Source organism: Leptopilina heterotoma, unplaced genomic scaffold (assembly GCF_015476425.1).
Source record: "Leptopilina heterotoma isolate Lh14 unplaced genomic scaffold, ASM1547642v1 Lhet_108, whole genome shotgun sequence".
Classification (NCBI taxonomy): domain Eukaryota; kingdom Metazoa; phylum Arthropoda; class Insecta; order Hymenoptera; family Figitidae; genus Leptopilina; species Leptopilina heterotoma.
The window spans coordinates 1222373-1246041 of NW_025110825.1; the positions used below are offsets into that span (position 1 = coordinate 1222373).

Sequence of the window (23669 nt, forward strand, 5' to 3'; positions counted from 1 at the left end):
AAGTATTTTATTATTTTTGAAAATAATTGAATTTTTGCAATCATTTGTAACATTGTAACTTCTTCTTTTGGAGAACCAAAATTGAATTTTTTTTTAGTATTTTTAACTAAAATCTTTCTATAAATTCATTATTTTTAATAATTAATTAAATATATATTAAAAATGTAACTAATTTTAGATTTTGAGTTATTAAAATTTTTCAAAAATCTAATTTCTTTAAAATTTCTAATTAAAATTATTGAAAATTGGAATTTTCTAAAATTTCAAATTAAAAATTTTTTGAAGTTTATTTATTTATGAAAATTGTAAATGCAACTCTTTTAAAATTCAATTAATTTTGAAATAGTAAAATTTTTCATTAAATAATTTATAAGTAATAATTATATTATTGTTCTTCAAGAATTATGTTATTCAAAAAAGAAATTATTGTCAAACTCAAAAATAGAAAAAATTGAAGGTTTTGTATTAGAATTCGTAGTAATTTCGTAGTTTATGATGCAAACTCAAAAAATATACTAAAATTCAGAATTTTTTTATGAATTCTAAACATTTAATTTTTTCCAATAGTTTTAATGAAAAATCCCTGACTTTTTTCTGAATTTCCTGACAATTTAGGCTTTCCCTGAATTTTCCCTGAATTCCCTGACCTATGGCAACCCTGTTATTGCTAATTTAGCATCAGATATTCAAAATACAAAATGGTGGGTCCAATATGACGGACTTTTAAAAACTCATCGGATTTTCCAAAAGTCTGGTTATAATCCGAGTTTTCTAGGGTCGCCACTTGCAAATTCAACATCAGATTTCCAAAATACAAAATGGTGGATCCAATATGGCGGACTTTTTTGAAAATTCTAAGTTTGGTTATAATTAGCATTTCTTGAAAGTTGCCGTTAGCAAAAGCATCAAATTTACAAAATTCAATCAACAGATCCAAAAATAACCCCATAAAAAAAGTTTAAACAAATAAAATTCCCTCTTACAGAGAAAAATAGTCTTTTGGAAAAAAATACTCTTTTCTTCTAGAAAAACTTAAAAGCCAAAAAAAAAAGCTCAATTACAAAAAAGAAATTTACCTCTCCTAATAAGATTAAATCACTGTACGGGGAGAAAAAAAAAGAGCTTCCCCTATTTTTTTAACTCAGCGGGAAAAAGTTGCGAATATATTTATATCCTCACAGTGAATTTGATACACTTGATCACTATGACCTTCCAAGTAGTTCTCATCCATGAAAGTTGAACTCAACATCCTCTCCTACTCCCTCCTCTCTCAGGAAGTTTAAAGCTTCTCTCCTTTCTTCCTTCATCTTGCCTCTAAATTCAGAAGTCTATCCCCCTAACTCTAATCCCGGGGGCTCGTGATACAAAGTGGAGAGTGACTGCAACCCCCGCCACATTCCAAGAACAGGGGCGGGGGGGGGGGGATGAGGGATAAAAGGGGTTTTTTTTTTGCAGAGGGTTGGGATTCTTGTGGGTTGTAGGTGGTGTGGTCCACACTGTGTTTTTTATTTCTTCACGAATCACCACGAGGTGGCACTGTGTATGATTCTTGGGAGAAAGCGCGCGCCTCTCGTAAAAGCCGATTTACTCGCGCGGTGCATTTCAGCCCGACAACCTCGTGTGGGGTAACGTGTGTTGGTTTATCATTGATTACTTCAAAAAGAAAAAAGTACCCACCACGAGGTTCGATAAAAATCGAACAATATTTTCTTTATGTGTCATAGTAAATAATTTACAAATTTTTATTATTTTTCTCCACTTTTTTAATTTTCTTTCAATGAAAAAAAGAAAAGTTTCCACTTAAAAAAAAAAAAAAATTTTCTATCGGGAAAAAATTTTCAGTGACTTGTGAAAAAAAATCTTTTCAGTGATTTTTTAATTTTCTTCATTTAAGTTTAAAAAAAAATTTTTAGTATAAGTTGTGCAAATCTGTGTTTATTTCTTCTATTCTTTCGTTGAAAATAATTGTTCTTTTTATTGTGTGCTTGGTTATAGGTTTATAATTGTAAAGAAAAGTGAAAATAGTGAAAATTTTTTTATTTTAAATTTTCTGTGAAACCAAACAGGAGGAAAATAAGGATGATCGAGAGATCTTGCTTGATTCTAGTGAGTTTTCCTTTTTTATATACATACACACACACACATAAATATAGACACGAGTCTTGTATTTTTTTAAAAGAAACTTTTCACTTTAATGGGAAAACTTTTTTATTTGAAAGAACTTCATAAAGTTTTTCGCGAACAACAAGAAAAAGATCGAGATCTTGAGGGTGTAAAAAAGAAGGTTATTAACGATATGACGTGTTCCTGTCGGTGAGATTTGTTTTTTTCCTCTAAATTCAATACCACTTTTTTTCCACAATTGGCAAAAATAATTTTTACCTACTCAAAATAAGTTTAATTAAATCAGTAATTAATCTTGTATCGACTATTTAATAATAATTTAATTAACTTTTTTTAATAAAAAATAATTTTTATTATAAAATAAATAAACTTTGATAAAATGGACAAAAATTTACTTAAAAATACTAATTATTGAAATTATTATTTTTCGGAAAATTAAAGGAAAAAAATTAAAATTTACAGTTTAAAAGAAAAATTATATTAAATATATTATTTTTCATTATTTTTTATTATTTTTTATTATTTTTTAAAGAAGTATTTAAAGAACCAGTAATTATTAATTAACCAAATTAATTCGACTCTTTCATTCTGTGTTTTTAATTTCTGTTTGTAGTAATTGTATTCTATGAGTAAAAAAATTCGCTAAAAAGTACGCTTTTAAATACGAAAACAGCGAAATTCATTTCAGAAGTTCAGTAGTAAGATAATTAATTATTCATAATAATTTATTACGTGTAAATACTTTTCTGCAAATTAACAATTTTAATTCGCACAAACTTAATATTCTTTGCTTCAATTTCTTTTTCATTACAAGCAAGAATAAACCATTTTATGTTCATAATATTTTTTTCAATTAATTAATAAACGAACCAAAAAAATAAGAACTTATATTATTATAAATTAAATAAAATGACGAATAAAAAGAACAGAAAAGTAAATACTAAAATGGTCAATAAAAATGTTTATTATTTAAACAATAATTATTTATTATTATTTTATTGATATTTTTTAACATTTTATATTTTATAATAATTTTATTTATTAATAATAATATTATTAATTTTACCGAGTGATAAATTCTACTACTTAATAATATTATTATATTATTATAAATTATAAAACAAAATTACAAATAAAAAGAAGGAAAAAGTAAATACTAGAAAAGTATATTCAAATGTTTATTATTATAACATTAATAAACTAACTTTTTGATAAAATAAAAAATAAACAAAAAGTTGGATTTACAAGATCGATTTCATAAATCTCGGTTAAAAGGTTAATCAATTTTTGCAACCAATCAATCATGAGCGATTAAACTGATTTTAATCATTGAGTAACTTTTAATCTAAATTAAAACCTTCAATTTGCATAGCTTGAATTGATTTTTAAATTAATATTCATTTTAGAATACAAAACACAAGTCCATTAACATATTTACTAATTTTTCCCGTCATAATTATTATTCAATTATTATTTTTATTCATCATTTTATTTTTTTTATTACTTATTCATTTCTGAAATTATTAAATAAGAAAAAATTTTCTTAAAATAAAAAAATTTTAATAATTACGCTAAAAAATTATTATAAATTAATAATACTTTCTAAAACTAAATTAGTGAAAAGTCTTCAACTACTTTAAATTAGTAAAAATTTCTACTATTTTTTTTTTCAATAAAACTTTTGTAAACATTTTTGGTTATCATGTAATTTTCAAAAATTTTTGAAACTACAAAATAAAATACAAAAAATTTTACTGAGTAGAAGTGGAAGTTTTTACTAATTTGAATTAGTGGACGGCTCTTCACTAATTAAAATTTAGAGAATAATAAAAAGAATAGTAAAGATAAAAAAATAATATTAATAATAAAAAAAATCGCACAAATCCAAAACGTTTTCATTTTTTATGAGAATGTAAAAAAAAAATAATAATAATAATAATAATAATAATAATAATAATAATAATAATAATAATAGTAATAATAATAAAGATAAAAAAATAATAAATATGATAATAATAACAACAAATTAAAATAATTAACCCAAAATTTCTTTAAGAAATACATAAACATAAATATTACAATTGATTTCTCACCACGATGATTATTAAGAAACGAATATGAAAATTGGATTTTATAATAAAAGTACAGGATACAGGTCACATATTGCTTTTCAAATTCTTCATATAGATAGGGATTCTCTCCTCTCCTCTCCTCTTTTTTTTTTTTATTTTATTTTTCCTCGGAATTTCTTGAGGCTAGAAGTGCAAAGAGAATTTTTCTCGATGGAGGGCACACAATATCACCCTCCTTCCAATAGTGACAGTTATTTGCTTTTATTTTCTCTCTATCTGGACCACGCTAGACTTATTTTCTATTATTTTCTCACGAAATTCAATAGAATTCACAAAAAAAAAGTAAAAATGGAAAATAAAACCATTTTTTTGTCCGTGTATTTTTCTTTATTGTTTCGATCATTCTTTAAAGTCCATTTAATCATATTTCATTTTTTCCCTAATACTTCCATAAATATTTTTCATACTATTGTTCACATTACAACCCCATCAGAAAAAAAATGAGTCATAAAATTTGTTTTTTATTTTTTGGAATAAAAGTTTTCTGTGGGAATATTTATTTTTACGTTTTGTGGAAAACTAAATTTTAACAAAACTTAATAAATAAAAAATAATTACTATTACTTTTTTCAAAAACAAAATTTAAAATTGTTTACAAAACGTAATGAATTATCGATGCAGAAAATATTACTTTACCAAGAAAAGAAGTTTTTAATCTTTAGTTACAATTTTTTTGTTGCACATATTTTTTTTTTACAAAATTAATCAATTGATCTTGTTTCGTTCCTTATTCTTGACGAGTGTATAATTGACCCCATTCTCTATATAATTATTCATTTCTTGGAATTGCATATATGCGAGAAATCAATAAAACACGTTAAGTGTTCTCTGAATTTCTATATAAATTTGCAAGAGTTCAATTTCTTTGATTTAATCAAGTTTAATTCAATATCGCATATGCAGTGGTTAAATAAAAAAATTTTCCACTAAATTCAATTATATGTTTCCTTTAAGCAAAATTACATTATTTTCTATCAAATATATTTTAAATTCGATTTATATAAAAAAAATTCATATAAAACGATTCGTAGGAAAAAATCGAAGAAAAATTCATATAAAAATTAGTATAAAAGTTCGTAAAAAAATTTACATAAAAATTAGTATAAAAATTAGTATAAAAATTCGTATAAAAATTTGTATAAAAAAAAATAAAACAAAATTATTCCAACTTAAATTTATTTTTAAAAAAAGGGTTAAAATAAATAGTTTGAGAAGTAAAAAATGTTTTTTCGAATATTGTTTGAAAACACGTCTATGCTAGAAGGAAATTCTTGTCTGAATAGAGGTCACGAGTTACATGTAATTTCCCGGATAATAGACGCGGTGGATTTGTGGGAATATAACGTCCAGGATTATACCGTGAAAGCAGTTACTACTGATCAGCAATATTCTATATACATACATGTAGATTCACACACTCGAAAAAAAAGATCGAGAATTCTGGAAAAAAAATTTTTTTTCCAGAAAATACACATTGATAATTTTCATTTTATCCAAATGGGTAAATTTTTTTTTAATTAATTATAATAATTATGATTATGATAATTAAATTAAAATAAATAGTAGTTTCGATAAATAAATACTAGCAATAGTAGTAAAAATCATTGTCAATTGCAATCGATAGTAATTACTAGGAATTACTATCGCAAAAAATGAAAAATCGTCACATTAAAAAAATAATTTTCATGGAAATTACAAATACATTCGTCGTTCGTATCCACTAAAAAGCGCAATTTAAAAGAAAATCCTTCAACCCCAATGTTCAAACACAAAAACTTTGTTTGACTTGATTGGAAATTTGTTTATTTTCAAGATCTATTAAACTGATGAGAGTTTTAAAGGGTTTAATAATGTATGTAATCGATTTTCGCAGTAGACGCGTAAGGTTTCCCGGCATGGAAAATCATGGAAAATTTGTTCAACCTGGAGATGAGATGAATTTCCATAATTGATTCGCAAGTAATCATTTTGACAAAAGAAAAGTGATTTTATACTTTGGATTATAATTAGTTTTCCGTTTTCATTTTTTTTTTTTTATTATCATTATCCTCAAGATAAATAAATTACTAAATTTTACTATATAAATTACGAATGATTATTAAAAGTTCATCACAATGATAATCCCACGATTCTTTATAACATAAAGTGTAAAAACGTGTCATATAAAACTTCATCGTGGAGTAATGAAACACGTTAAAAAAAGGGAGATAAAAATGATACGTAATGAAGACGATCCAACATAAAATTGTCATATTTTCTATCCAATGAATTTTAGTTAAGTGAAAAGCATTAATTTGTTCCTAGAGAACATTATTACATCGTAATATTTCGAGACGAAGAAGAGCAAAACATAATTTCAATTTTATTCTTTAATTAAAAAAAAAATGCTTAAATTAATTAAAATTGTTTATTGAATTATTTTACTTCTTCTTCCAAATAATACAAATTGTTTACTTCTTTCGATTCTATTTTATATAATTAACTAGCAACGATTCAAACTTTTTAGGGTAAAATTAGCAATTTTAAAAATAATAGAACTCAAAAATTTGTAATTCACATTTTTGTTGAAAACACTAAAAAAATCCAATTTTGGAAAAATTACAAATAATTGCAGAAATTCAATTATCTTCAAGAGTGATAGAATTCTTCTCATAATATTCAATTATCTTTCTTTAAAAAAAATTCTCGTCAAAATCCCAATTATTTTTAAAAATAACAAAATTCTTCCCTAAAGTTCAATTTATTATTTTCAAATCAATTTCAAATTCCCAAAAATAGTACGCAAACATTTAACTATTTTCATAAATAATAAAAATTTCTCAGGAATTCAAAAAATAATTAAAAATTGTAGAAAATAATAATTGATTTGGAAATGATGAAAATAATTTTTAAAAAAGTTACTGTAATAATATTCTTATAATATAAAACAATGATTTTATCACTCTGTCATCTTTAATTAATTATAAAAATATTCTTATAAGTTATTAAATTTAAAAAGATTTGAATTTGAATGTTTTAAAAAATTTTAATTCCTACAGAAAAATAATATTTAAATATTTATTTTAAAAAAAAACTTATTGATGTTTTCGAATAATTTTACAATTAAAGAAATTCGTAAATAAATGTAACAGAACATTTTTTTGAGTAAAATTTTTTCCTTTATTTTCTAAAAATTTAAAAAGTTTCAATTTCATTTTCAATTAAAATTTGTAATTGACAAATAGAATAGAATATGTAATGTTTCTTTTCCAAAAGAAAAGAATGAGTTTCTGAACAATATTGTTATTGAGAAAATAAAATAAAAAAAATAAAAAAAAAAATATTTCCTATTTCTTAATTATAATTTTTTAACAATTAACAATTTTCTCATATTTTTTTATAAATAAAAAGGAGAAAAATTTGCATAATTTAGATCAGTCAAACGAAATTTGTTATAGAAAAAAGCATATAATTAACAAAATTTATTTGTTAATCATAATTTTTTATTTTCTAATTTCAAATATTGTTTTATTATAAACCATAAAAAATACCTGCATTTTTTCAATCTGTCAAACGATATTTTTTAAAGAAAAAAAAACAAAAAACAAAAGCATATACAAAAACTAACTTCAAAGTGTGGACAGACAGAATGAAAGAATGAAATACGAAGATTGTTATAGTTAATTTTTTAGATAAAAATAATTTTGAAACTGATGTTTTAAATCAAAAATTTTAAATAAAAAGAAATTTAAAATAAATTATTTCTAACTTCTTTTGAAAATTTTTTATCTAAAAAATTTTTAGATACAAATTTTTCAAAAGAAGTTTGAAATTTTTTTTTTTAAATTTGTAAATAAAAGTAATTTTAAAAAAAAATGTTTGAAACTATTATAGCAAATGTATGTCTGTAAAAAGAATTTTCTTCTTTTTAATTAAAATTCGTTATTAATTAACAAAATTTTGAAATTAGACAAGTAGAATTGAAATACAATTAATATAACTCGTAATTAATTAATAGCAGATTAATTCGCACCAATGATTTATTATCTTTGAGCAGAAAAGAGAGAGAATTTATGTGATGTTCATGTTAAGTGGCATAAAATCGATCGTATGCTTGTATTAACATAATAGGTCATTATAAAGCGAACCATATATATATACATGTCTCCTCGTGAATATTGAAAATAACGAAACAGGTAAAGAAAATCTGTTAAAGTGATTTATACAAAACATTTACAATCAAATAAAAGTAATTTTTCTTTTTAAATTCAATTTCGAATTTTTTTTTATTTTTATTTATCGCTACCTTTATTTTTTCTTTTTTATTGTTAATAAATAATAGTAAACAATGAATAATACATAATAGATAACAGATAATAATAATAATAATAATAATAATAATAATAAAATAATATGATAATAATTATATTTAATAATAACTGTATAATTTGACAGAGATTTTTAAAACCAAAAATTATTATTACAATTATTGTAATAATTGTAAAACAATAATATTAAAATAATTAAAATTTGTATTTTTTCATTTATCATAATAACAATATTTGTTAGTATTAAAATTCTCTGTAATGTTTATTTAAATATTTATTTATAATCGAAAAATTATTTTCATAAATGTAACTACATTTATGAAAATAATTCATTTCATTCGAAAATTATATAAAGTAATTAATTGTAACAAAAATTTTTTTATTAATTATCGAGAGAATAGTTAAATTTAAAAAATTGTAATTAAAATAAAAAACTAATACTTTAAATATAAACATCGAATATCGAATTTTAATTAATATAAATGAAATCATATATTTATAATGAGAAGAACAAATGGAAAAAAAATTTTATTATCCAAAATTATTTTTAGCAGAAGGAAAATCAAATTATCAAGTTGAAAAGTGCCTTTTCTTGTAAAAACATAAAGAAAGTGCGTCTTGCAAGCAAAAAAAACAGCACTCAACAAACCTTTCTTTCGAAGATTTCTGGGTAAATAATTTGAAGAAAAGAACAGTTCTTAAAGTAACATTAATTCTCCAGAAGAAAAATTTTACTTTTTTCTAAGTCAAAGTTAATTCGATTTTAGTAATTGTAAATAAAAGTCAATAAAAAATTTAACTGTAATTATTATAATAACAATAATAATTAATGTAAATAAATTACCAAATTTAATAATAATAATTATTATTAATTACCTATTATTAACATTAATAATAATTATTATTATTATTAAATTTGGTAATTTTTAAGTAGACAATTACGTTTATTTTTTTTATTATTTATTTACTTATTCCTTTACCTAAAAATTAATTTCCATTCATTATTTATATTCACTATCATTTACATATTTATAAATTAATTTATTCATCTGAATTCTAGAACGAGAATCATAACAAAATACAAGCAATAAAATTCAAATAGTCAAAAATAAAAAATTTTCAGTTTGAAATAAAATTTCTTTACTCCTATTTTACATCGAAAAGTATACTTTAACTATTGAATTTTATTCTCTCTCTCTCTCTCTCTCTTTTTCTCTCCCTTTCTTTGCGCAGCGAAAAAGACAATATCCATTTATTTAACAGAAACTAAAATAAATTTGTTTGTCTTTACTTTATTTCTTTGGGAAAAGATTTGATTTGTCTCCCCGGGAGAATGAAACATATTTCAATTCGCTAAAAGGAAGGACGCGAGAAATGATTCTATCAAAAAGCTTGGAAGGGCAATGGGAAAATCGAGCGGAAAAGCATTTGTGACTAAAGTAAAACACAGATTTCTGCGCTCTTCTATGAAAGCCCAGAGCGTTCAAGAGGCAAAGCAAAAAAAGAAAAAAAAAAGGTTAAAATTTTAAGCGAACAAAACGTCCATTTCTATATCCAAGTAATGTACAAACAAGGGTTTAAAAAAAAGAATATGCATACAAAAGTAAAAAACACAGTTAATAATAGCTATATGTAGAGATATTCTGTTCTCGAAATACATTTTTTTTACGATTTCGAAATTGAAAAATAAAATTTAAAAACCAAATTCAAAAATTTTGAACTAAATTTATTAAATATAAAGTTTTGTTAATATTTTTATTTAATTTTAGGGGAACATAGTCTAGGTCGGCCACCTTTTTGACTTTTGTTTATAACTTTTTTTTAAAAATGAATTTGGACAATTGAAGTATATGGTTGGAAAGTCCTGTTTAATAGGAACATTTTTTCTGTACAAAGTAAATTGACAGGTTTAAAAATGAAAAAGTTATAAAGATTTAAAAAAAAAAAAATTTGTAGTCCAGGTTGGCCATTACAGTCAAGGTCGGCCATGTTTAAAATTCAAAGGGCATTAATCGTTAAAAAATAAAATAACATGTTTGGAGTTACGGAAAATTGATTCTTTATTGTTTACAGTTTGTAACTTAATGAAATAACAAAATAATAACAATAAACAATATAAAAAAATAAATATAAATAAAAAAAAGTTTTGCACTAAAATATTAATAAAATTAAATAAAAATATTAATAAGATGATCAATTATATTATGAGTTATACAGAATTGCAGTTTTTGCAAATGAAGTAGCTCGTCCTCAACTTTGCGCATTTTAAACACATAGTGGCCGACCTTGACAGTAAGTAACATTACCGAATTGTTGTAACCATAAAGAAATACGTTTCGCGATTCGATTTTTTACTTTGTTTTCCTTTCAACCATGAGTCCCACAAATTTTCTGCATACTTGCCTTGACGATTCAATTTGTTTTTTATCTTTTATTAATGGTTTTTCACATTATGCACAAAACTTTTTTTGAGCTTTTTTTGTACCGACGTCACAGAAAACACAATTTTCGATTTTCCGAAAATGTAATTGAACAAAAAGTTAGGTTTCACTAAGACAAGCTTCGACAAAAATGCGCGTAGCTGGCGCTAGTGAACTTGACAAAAAAACGCGAGTGGCCTACCTAGACAGTAGGCCAACCTTGACTACATTCCCCTATTAATTATTATTTTATTTAATTAATATTTTTTAGAAGAGCAAAAAAGAGTAAAAAAGTAAAAAAAAGAGTAAAAGAAAAATTATTTCCTTGTTTTTCAAAGAGTAAATAAAATAAATTTCTTATTTAAGCACGTATTGACACTTGGATTTTTTTTAACACACAAATATCTCTCTTTCTTTGGACAAAAAAAAATGAACCTGACTTGACTTTTGGAGTTGCTTTATGGTCGAACTATTTTCCACAATTTCTCACTCCAGTTATCTTTTGTGGCTCATTGTCACCCCTCACAGCTTTGGGCAATTTACCCTCTTTTCTTTTCCGATCAGAAATTGAACATCAAGAACTGTAGATATTGAGCACTTACCTCTGAAACAGACAAAAAATGACACAACATGAATACCAGTGAAGTAATCAGAGAAAAACAAAAAGATTTTTAGAACAGATGTGAAAATTGAGATAGAATAATTATAATAATAAATAAAAAAATTATTGTTAATAATAATAATTTATATTATATATATATATATATATATTAATATTAATAAATATTAAATATATTATAAAAATAAATAATATAAAAAATAATTTTTAATTAATGAAAATTTACTAATAGAAAATAATTTGTTACATATTATTAATAAGAGGTTATTTAATAATTATTATCGTTATTTATAAACAATTATCAGACTTCGCACTCGATAATTAATTCTAAAAAGGGAGCAAAAAGTAGCTTTCAAACTAAAAACGTAGTAAAAAAGTAGCTATCGAAAAGTTGAAATTAAATTTTTTAAAATAATTACATTTTTTTAAGCAATTTCTGTAAAATTTTATTAAAAATAATTGAAATCTTGCGATAAATTTTATGATTTATAAAAATAATTGAATAGTTGCTAAGAATTTTATTAAAATTTTCCAAAATAATTGAATTCCTGAGAAGAATTTTATTATTTATCAAAATAATTGAATTCTTGCGAAAAATTTTATTAAAAATTTTCAAAAATAATTGAACTCCTGAGAAGAATTTTATTATTTATGAAAATAATTGAATTATTAGAAAAATTTTTATGAAAATGTATATAAAGAATTGAATTTCTGCAAAAAATTTTGTTATTTCTGAAAATAATTTAATTCTTCATAAGAATTTTATGAACATTATTTCAAATAATTAATTTTTTCGAAATATAATAAATATTATGAAAATATTATTTTAAATAATTGAATTCTTGTGGAAAAATTTATTTGTGAAAGTAATTGATTTTTTCGATTAATTAATTAAAAATGATATATTAAAAATAATTGAAATTCTTCAATGACTTTTATTATATTTATGAAAATAATTAAATTCTTGTAAACGAATTTAATTAGAATTTTTAAAAGTATTTGAATTCCTGAGAAGAAATATATTAAATTTTTTTTAAATAATTGAATTCTTGCGAAGAACTTTGTTTAATTTTTTTAAATAATTGAATTCTTGCGAAGAACTTTGTTTAATTTTTTTAAATAATTGAATTCTTGCGAAGAACTTTGTTTAATTTTTTTAAATAATTGAATTCTTGCGAAGAATTTCATAAAAAATTATTTTAAACAATTGATTTTTTCGAAAGATAAGAAATATTATGAAGATTTTATTTTAAATAATTGAATTCTTGTGGAAAAATTTATATTTGTGAAAATGATTGCGAATTTTTCGATTAATTAATTTAAAATAGTATTAAGAATAATTGAAATTCTTCGATGAGTTTTATTATTCATGAAAATAATTGAATTCTTGCTTAGAATTTTATCAAATTTTTTTTTAAAATTGAATTCAAAACATTGTATAAAAAAGTTGTTAAATATTTGATTTTTTCGACATTTCTTTTGAAAATGTTATTCTAAATTAAATTGAATTCCTGTGGAAATTTTTTTATTTATGAAAATAATTAAATTTTTTATTACCACTATTTTTTTGTTATCACTATTTTTTATTACCACTAGTTTTTTGTTACTACTATTACTTGTTAGCACTATTATTTGTTACTCCTATTATTTGTTTTTTAAAGTACAATTAAAGAGCGAAAAATGAAGTTAAAAATAAAAAATTTGCGATACATTATTAGAGAACAAATGTAAAGGGGAAACAGATTGAAGAGAAAAGAAATAAAGAAAAAAATACAGTATGAAGAGAGAAAAAAAGAGAAAATATAGAGAAAGAGAAAATATTAAGACAGACAAAATATACAGAGAGTGAAAATATAAACATAAATAAAATATAAAAAGAGAAAAAATAAAAAAAAGAATAAAACATGGAGAGAAAAAAAATATAAAAGAGAGAAAGAGAATGGGAGAGAATAGTAGAGAAAGAGAGGGAGAGAGACCGGTGGGTAACAAAGATGCTTTGAAATGAAAGGCGTAAATTGAATTAAAATTATGTACGTGATTGACCGAAACATGTTTTTCCGGAAACCTCTTTGTGTAAACCAGAAACTTGATTAAATTTCCCTTGACGGTAAATTAAGTCGCTTGCTATATAAGGGCTTTAATTAATCTGCAAGGCAAAAAGAGATCTTAAGCACGTTTGACACCCTAGCAACAGTTCAAGCGACAAAAATTAAAAGACCATTTCAGAAATTTTAAAGTCAAGGGATTTAGAGCAAAAGTCATTAGTTGGAATAAACATAAACATGGATGAAAAAGAAAATATTTATTTACATTTTTCTATATACTATATTTCGTCATTGAGGTACTTCTTTTGCACGCATATAAAACTACTTTAACCATTCGTATATAAAATTTCACTTTTTTTTTTATTTAATCTCAAGAATTTAATTTTAAGATGATATTTTTTTTTTATTTTAGCAATATAAGAAACTTTGTGATGTGTTTCTTTTAATGGGATTTAATTAAAAAAAATTCTTTTTCCCGCCTTTGAATTATTAGATAAAATTTATGTTTGTAAAGAAAGTAAAAAAAAAAAAACACGCAAAAAAAGATGCTTAAATTTTTCTTTACATCGTCGGGAATCTTTTCTCTTATTTTTCTTTTAGATTGGACAATTCTCTGCAGATTTAGTGGATACGTGGTAGTATCAGATGAGCTTGATGCTTTTCATTTTACTCGGGTTGTTCCGCTACAAAGAGAGAGAGAGAGAGAGAAGGGGAAGAGAGAAAGAAAAAAAGGAGAGAGAGAGAGAGAGAGAGGAAAAGAAAGAGAGAAACAAGTTTTTGTGTGGTTTCTCTTGAAAATTTCTGTGGGGGGAAAACGACAAATTAGACTCGCAAATTTCCGAGTGGCGGGAAGAAAAAAAAAGAATCAAGAGAATACACTGAAGTAAAAAGGAAACATTTGAATTACAGACGTTGCATTTAGTAAATTTGTTATAATATAGGCGCAAGTACGCGAGTTCCTATGAATGAAGAATAAGTTTTATGGTCTCTCGATTGTCTGATAATATCCGTCTAAGTGGACCCTGTAATCTTCAAGTCTTCTTCAAGTTAAATTATTCGTTACGTAATGGTCTCCTCTATGCATTTCGCCCTCTTAATTAAAGCGAAACCAACAGTAATTTTCGCCCCCTCTCAATTTCGGCTGACAGCGAAACTCAAACTTTATTCCATTTCTTTGAATTTCTTTTCTTTGAAAAATTAGTTCTTGCTACACTTTTCTATTTTTATTTCCCTTTTTTTTTTACTAATTTACCACTATCTATTTTATCCTTATCAGAAAGAAATTTCTTCTCTTATCGCAGTTTTGTTAAATTTTTGCCACTTCTATTTTTTTTTTTTTTTTGTCAAAAAAATTATTAAAATTATTTTCGTCTAAATTTTTCTAAAATTCAATTATTTTCCTCATTTTCCATTAAAATCATATAAAAATTATTTTATTTAAGTACAAATATTTATTTGACAACAGAGAAGTAATCGTTCCATTGAATAAAATAATTAATAAGAAAAGTAATCGAATTCCATTGAATAAAATAATTTTTTTCAGTGTAAAAAAATGAATTCTTTCAAATAATATGTAAAATATATTATTTTAATTAAACGAAAGTGTGTGAGACTCAATGTCTATTTCGGAGGCTGATAGATGATTAACTGTACAAACAAGCGTTGAAGTTTGTAAAGCAGTCAGCCAAGTCTTGAAGCAATTTCCCCTTTCTTTGCGATATACGATTCAGAGGCTTGAATTAATTACAACTAGGTTTGTATCGCCAACTTAAGCGTGCTTAACAAGTAGTTTTAGAGTAACGAAGACGTATCATCACTGACTCCTGGTGGCTTAACATAATAATTATTTTTGTCCCACTTTCTTAGAAAAATTTTTTTTTCACCACCAAGTTCATCATAATATAGTTTTCACAATTATCATATAATCATCTTTCTCTATCATTAAAAACCACAACAACAAAAATAATTATTAAAAAAATTATTATTAAAAAAATTAACATTAAAAAAGCTCAAATTAAAACAAGAGAATATTTCCCGATACTTATAATTAATTCAAATTAGTAAATAAATTCAAATTTGTAAAATTAGTTAACCAGTCCGAGTCAAATAAGAGAACATTTTACTAAATAATTGTATCAATAAATTTTTAAATAATTGAATTCTTTTGACGAATTTTAATAAAATTTTTAAGAATAATTACATTTTTTCGAGAAATTCGATTTAAATTGTATTAAAAATAATTGAAATTCTGCGATGGGTTTTATTATTTATCAAAATAATTGAATTCCTAAAAAGAATTTTATTATTTACGAAAATAATTGAATCCTCCTGAAAATTTTATTATTTATGAAAATAATTGAATTTTGGAGAAGAATTTTATTATTTACAAAGATAATTCAAATTTTGACAAGAATTTTTAAAAAATTGTAAACATAATTGAATTTTTTCGAAGAATTTTATTGCTTTTAAAAATAATTGAATTCTTGTGAAGAATTTTATTAAAATCTAAACGAATTATTGAATTATTTTTTAAAAATTTATTTGAAATAGAATTTAAAATAATAGATTTTTTTCAAACAATTTTATTAAAATATTTGAAAACAATGGAATTCTTGAGAAACATTCTCATATTTCTGTAAATAATTGAATTCTTCTAAAGAATTTTAAAACAACATTTCTTTAAATAATTGATTTTTTTGAGGAATTGAAATTCAATTTTTAAGAATAATTACATTTCTAGAGCAATTTCTGTAAAATTGTATTAAAAATAATTGAAATGCCGATATGAATTTTATTATTTATGGACATAATTCATAATTGAATTCCTGAGAAGAATTTTATTATTTATGCGAATAATTGAATTATTGCGAAAATTTTTATTAAAATGTTTAAAAGAAATTGAATTTTTGTGAAAAATTTGGTTATTTTTGAAAATAATTGAATTCTTCAGAAGAATTTTTTAATAATTGTTTTAAATAATTCAATTATTTTCATAAATAACAATATTGATCACAAGAATTTAATTATTTTTAAAAGTAATAAATTTCTTCTTGAAAATTCAATTTTTTTTTTTTTTTTTTTAAATTCTAAAAAACTCGTTCGCAAGAATTCAATTATTTTCATAAATAATAAAATGCTGTTTAGAAATTCAATTATTTTCATAAAAAGATGTAATAAAATACCACACAGACATTCAATTATTGTAAAAAATTTTAATAAAATTATTTGCAAAATTGAATTATTTTTAAAAACTTTTCGCAATTCATTAATTTCCAATATCTACTATTTTCATAAAATTTCTAAACAGAATTCAATTGTTTAAATTAGAATTTTCATAAAATCAGTCGAATGCAATCAATTATTCAAAAAAATTTATAAAATTCTTAATTAAATTAGTTATAATTAATTCTTAAATTAAATTATTTTTATAAATATTTAAATTCTTTCATGAATCATAAAATTCGTTGCAGGAATTAAATTTTTATTAACAGTTTTGTGAAAGTGTTTAAAACGTGTTTTTTTTGTCGTCAGATTTAATTTTTCGATAGCTACTTTTTTTACTACTTTTTATAGTTTGAAAGCTATTTTTTGCTACATTTTTAAAATTAATTTTCGTGTCCGAAGTCTGATAATTATTCCATTAAAAACAAAATAAAGAAAGAACGTAGGTAACAAGCTCCCAAGAAAGGTACCTAAGAAGCAAACAAATTGAAAAACCTTGAAGAAAATAGTATTCTCTCAGTTTTTCCAAGAATATCAAATTGAGACGAAAAACGAGTCAAATATTTGTATAAATCAAATAAATATTAAAGAAATCTAAATTAATTTCTTTAGAATAATCTGGAGTTTGGAACAAAACGCATCAGAGTATTTTATTGAAACATAATTTCCCTCTTTGTTTAGGAACAGAGAATGGATGTTTACACAAAAAGCCGCAATTGTAATCCACTTGTTACAAGAGTAAAATTTGAAGATTTACATGTCTCGTTGACTTGTATACAGAATGTAAAATTTCGAGAAGCTATTGGTTCGCAGAAGTAGTGAATACACGATAAAACTGTCTCGTATCTCAGAATCCCATTAAGGAGTCGCGCCTTAAGGCATTCAGTCCTTTGTTGTACCTTTCAAATGATAAGCACTCTCGTCGCTCTGGGAAATGTTGAAATAAGCTATTTCAACTTTAGTGAACATATTTGAGAAAAAAGGGATTTTTTTTTTATTTCAAACCTCACACTTTCTTTATGCTACATTGATACTTTTCCTGTATATACAATCATTATTTATTTATTTTTATCACTATTTATAAATTTGGTATTCATATACTTATTTATGTCATTATTTATGGTATTATTTATAAATTTTATTATATTTATTAATAATTTGAATTTCTGCGAAGAACTTTATTAATTTTTTCTAAATATTTGAATTCTTGTAAAAAAAATTTATAAAAAGGGATTTAAATAATTTTTTTTTTAAATTTTTTGAAAATGGTTTTTTAAAGAGTATATTTCTTATCTCAATTTGTGTAGAATTTCAATTCTTGATTACTTCACTAGAGATTAATATTTTTGGCAAAGTTCCCCAGTTTTTTTTTTCTACTTCTTCGTTTTCTTCTTCTACTTTTTTTTAAAGGGACGAGTTTGAGAATTTCAATAGACGCTCGTCTGGGGGTTATCGATCCTGGTATGTAACGTTATACACAGTAAAGGATAGAATCGTGCCAAGAACTGCTTTGTTAAACGACTTTGCGACAAATTCCCATTTCGCGGGCTCCAACAAGTCGAGGCACATGTCCGGAATTACAACTCGTCTTCTAATTGTTTTCCTCGTGAGGTGCCTAATTGTTCGTTTATACCTCGTCGTGATTGCGATTACGAGGCGATACTCGAAAATTTCCTGAAAACTCACAATTTCTCTTAATCTTCTTTTCACAAAAGAAAAAAAAAAAAAAAAAAAACGGGGAGAATTGCGGTTCTTCTGGAAAGAAGTTGTCAAATTAGAACAAAGAGGTTTCGAGACTATCTTCAAGAACATGAAAATTTTATTTTTATGAAAAAAACTTTTTTCCTAGATAAAAAAATTGTTTTTTTTTATTAATAGGTATTATTACTTTCTCCCCTAGAAGGGGGCTAGAAGGGGGGACAGTTTGGTCCCTATTTCTTTGAATTGATTTATGAAAATTATTCTGGTGAATTAATTTTAAAGCCTGTCAGTTTGTTTATCAATGGAACTAAAGTGATAGAAGATGTGTCATTTTTCAAGAGTTTTGTAAGAATGAAATGCACTTTAGTTAATAAGGAAATTGAAAATCTTTGAATTGCAGGGGAGAAATGTCAATTTTTTTTCCAAGCCCTCTCTCTCTAGTGAAAGCTAAACATACATCTCTATATATATATACATTTGTGTGTGATCGATAGAATTTCACCCCTCGAGGCATATAAACTTCCTTCGATTTTGCGGTTATTTCATTTTAGTGCCATTCTTTTGGGATTTCATGTTGCGCTCGAGTCAACAAACATAACATCTAGGTTATTCAGCTAAGACTATTTTCGTCTATCTCAATCTCAATCTCGATTCGAGATATTAGATATTGAAAAAAAGAAATTTCACATTAGTGGTCTAATCGAACATTGAGGAGTCAATTAATTTCATAATTGTTTAATCGTTTGACAAAGGGATCTTTTTCACTTCATTAAACAAAACTAATAAATAAATAAATTATATATTATTAATGAAATATTAATTAACTATTTTTATTTCTGATTTTTTTTTTGGGGAATTTCCACTACATTAAATTCGCTGATATTAGGAATCAAAAAACTGTTCTCAAAAATTAAAATCAAATTCTTTAAAAGGATTCAATTATTTTCAAAAAATCTAGTATTCAATATCTAGTATTTTCATAAAAATTTGCAAAACTATTTAATTATTTTAAAAAAATTCATAAAATCCATCCAAACTTCAATTATTTTGAATAATATTTTAAATTAATTAAACGAAAAATTCAATTATTTTCACAAATAAAATTTTCCACAAGAATTCAATTATTTAAAATAAAAATTTTATAATATTTAATTCATTTCGAAAAAATTAATTTTGCAAAGAATGTTATTAAAATAGACTTAAAATAATTTAATTTACGGGAATAATTTTGTTATTTATCTTTAATAATTGAATTCTTTCGAAGAATTATTTCTGTAAATAATTGAATTCTTGAGAAGAATTCTAACTTTTAGGTAAAAAAATTTCAAGCATGATAAAATTTAATTGCCCCCTTAATTTAATTTCTTCAATTGTCTCAAAGATCTTCAAATAACACCAAAATCCTGCAGGGAAAAAAAATTGTATTCGATTCAAATAACTCAATTACTTGACTATTATATCAATTAAATATTTACTCGTATCAAATAATTTTTATCAAATTTTTTTTTTTTTTTTAAATTTTTTTTTTATTTATTTTATTTTATTTATTTTTTTATTAAAAATAAATAAATAACAAAAGTCACGAAAAGTCGCATAAAATTTCCAAAAAAGTCGGAAAAAAGTCGCATGGAATTTTTGAAAAAACGACAAAAAGGAAACACGAAATTGTCAAAATTGTAAAAAAAAAACAATCCAGAAAAAAAATTAAATAAAATTCGTAGCAAAATTTTAATTAGGTATTTATAACATTTTTTTAAAAATTCTCTTTAAAATCTAAATTATTTTTATAAATAATAAAATTCTTCTCCTAAATTCAATTATTTAAAAAAAATTTTAATAAAATTCTTGTCAAAATTTCAATTATCTTTATAAATAACAAAATTCTTCTCTGAAATTCAATTATTTTCAAAAGTAAGAAAATTCTTCGCAGATATTCAATTATCTTCAAAAGAAAGAAAATTCTTCGCAGAAATTTAATTATTTTCAAAAAATGTTTTTTAATTCTCCTAAAAATTTCAATTATCTTTATAAATATCAAAATTCTTCTGCGAAATTCAATTACTTTTCAACATTTTTAAAAAAAGTCTGTTCCAAATTTCAATTATCTTCATAAACAATAAAATTCTTTGCAGAAATTCAATTATTTTCAAAATTTTTTTTAAATTTCTCGTCAAAATTATCATTATTTTCATAAATAATAAAATTCATCATGAAAATTTAATTATTTTCAACAGTTCTGATAAAATTCATTACAAAATTCAATTATCTTCAAAAGTAAGAAAATTCTTTGCAGAAATTCAATTATTTTCAAAAATTTTTTTAAATTCTCCTCACAATTTCAATTATCTTTAAAAATATCAAAATTCTTCTGCAAAATTCAATTACTTTTAAATATTTTTAAAAAAATCTGTTCAAACTTTCAATTATCTATATTAATAATAAAATTCTTCTCTGAAAGTTAATTATTTGTAAAAAATAATAATAAAATTATTGTCAAAATTTCAATTATCTTTATAATTAAAAAAAATTCATCCTAGAAATTCTATTATTTTCAAAATTGTTTTTCAATTTCTCGTCAAAATTTTATTTTTCTTCATAAATAATAAAATTCATCCTGGAAATTTAATTATTTTCAAAAGTTCTGATAAAATTCTTTGCAAAATTCAATTATCTTCAAAAGAAAGAAAATTCTTCGCAGAAATTCAATTATTAAAAATTTTTTTTTTTTTAATTCTCCTCAAAATTTCAATTATTTTTGCAAATATCAAAATTCTTCTGCAAAATTCAATTACTAATGTTTTATAAATTTCTTTCGAATAATTCAATTATTTTCGTAAAAAATAATTTAAAAAAATTTTTTTTATAAAGATTTATGATATAAAATAATGATTTTATCACTCGGTCATCTTTAATAATTATAAAACATGAAGACATCGATTGCTCCGAGTCGAAGACTCGGAGTGATCGATTTCTTCATGTTTTATAACAATTTTTTATAAGTTGTTTTATTTCAAAAAGGTTTGAATTTGAATCTTTTAAAGAATTTTATTTCCTATGGAAAAATAATAATTAAATATTTATTTAAAAAAGTAGTTACTGATTTTTTTGAAAAATCCGAAAGAAATTTGTAAATAAATGTAACAGATCATTTTTTTTTTGACTAAAACTTATTCCTTTAATTTTCCAAAAATTTTAAAAATTTCAATTTCTAATTGACAAATAAAATTTATAAAATTTTTTTTCATTAATTTGAAAAAAAAACTTTAAATTTTATTAAAGCGAATTGTAATTTAGAAATAGAAATGATGCAAATTATTTCCTTATGAAAATTGAGAATTTTCTACAAAAATATTGAGAAACGGGATAATATGTTGTTTTTTTCCCCTTTGCTGGTATCAATAAAAGAATAAAAGAAATAAAAATTATGAATAATCATAATTAAATACGTGAATATAAATAAATTAATTAAGAGATAAAGATTAATTATTATATGTTAATAATTATTATCTAATTATTATTTTCGGATTATTATTAATTGATATTAATTATTATCTTCTGAGTGCATAATTTTTGGTATTATGTATTTTTAATCCCTCTTTCGAAAATCGAATTAAAAAAATGAAAAATCCTCATAAAAATTCTGTTGGATCTATGAATGAAAAGTGTTACGTGTATGTAATCTTTCCCAAGCGCCAGCAGTGTGACAAATAACATTATTTGCCAAAATAAAAACCCAACGAGACGTCTCGAAAAATAAAAAGAAATTTGTTCTGAATATTGAAAAAGGAAAAGAAAAGAAAAAAAAGGAAGGGAGAAGGAATGTCTATATTTGTAAAAGCTTTTCGTATCCTTTCTTTCATCAAATGTCGGAAAGGGGGCGTTGACGGTAAATCTTTTTGGAGTTTTGCCGAAAAAAGAATTGTCCCAATTTTCCATGTTCTCGTATTTGTGCAAGTGTAGACAAAATTTTTCCCATCTCTACAAAATACTGGCACGTTTCGCCGCATTTATCTAGATGTATCTTCCAGTTCGACGCTGGCTAGAAATATGGGTGTGGGAATTGAGTTTGGGGGTGTACTCTCTCTCTCTGTGTCTCTCATCCCCCCAATGTCACCATCAACTCGTGGTGGTTGTGTGGTCACTCTCTCCCTCTGTGGTAGTTATATTCACGAGCACTTGTGCGGATTTTTCTCCCCTTTACCAAAAATCTCTTTCGTCAACCATATATGCAAAAGTAGATTAATTTTGCGCCAACCAAAAGATCTATATAGATGTAGCTTTGAATATATAAAAGCTAACTCAAAAATAACGATTTTTCGATGGAATAAGGTCAAGAGGTCGAGGGCGTGTTAAACGCACGTAGCTTAAGGCATTTTTAAAACAGTGCAAAAAAAAAAAAATAAGAAGGAAAGAATAGTTTTTAAAATTGTATAAGAAAAGGAGAAAAAAGAAAAAGTAGCGAAAAAGGAAGAAAAAGAAGAAATAGGAAAGGAAAAAAATAGGAACATGAATACTGCAGGATATTTGTACTCGTAAGTTAAATTTACCTTCGAGTTTAATTAAGAATAAACAAATTTTTCTCTCTCACTACGTGTTAGTTATATTGACAGGTCACAATATTTTTAATCAGACACTTCCGGAGTAAGGTCGCGAGAAAATCGATTGAATTTATTTAAATTCCCCGTGATTTCACCAGTTGTGCTGCTACAAGCGTACACACACACACATACACGATTTGTTGAACCAGAATCTCTAGTCACGACTGGAATGTGAAATGAGACAAAATCAAAGTCAAATGCTGACTTCGTAAAATGTTGTTTAAACTTAAATCGAAGACAGGATTATATAAAGCACACTAGGAAATACACAACAACTGTCAATAAAATCGATTTATCCCATTTTGGAAAGAAAGAATAGCACATGTAGGACGTGTTAATTTTATATTAATCGAGAATTTTTTTGCTATATTCTTCCTTTTAATTATAGAATCCATTAGTCTAGAATTCGTACCCAAAGTGTTTTGGTCCAGTTTAGAATTTCCACTTTTTGGTCAATTTTGTTTTTTACCAAAAAAAAAAATAACCTAAGATTTGTAATTG

At 23.5% G+C, this 23669-nt stretch overlaps 1 protein-coding gene across 3 annotated transcripts in view; it reads left to right on the forward strand.

Moving 5' to 3' along the window:
- The first annotated feature begins 1603 nt into the window (after positions 1 to 1603).
- LOC122502994 (protein madd-4) overlaps positions 1604 to 23669 on the forward strand; it is a 245727-nt gene continuing 223661 nt past the window's right edge. For 2 of the 3 annotated variants that reach the window (XM_043613374.1, XM_043613388.1), the window contains exon 1: positions 1604 to 2106. The gene's annotated coding sequence lies outside the window, so the exon portion shown is untranslated. The remainder of the gene's footprint in view (positions 2107 to 23669) is intronic. The other variant, XM_043613381.1, reaches the window with a different exon arrangement.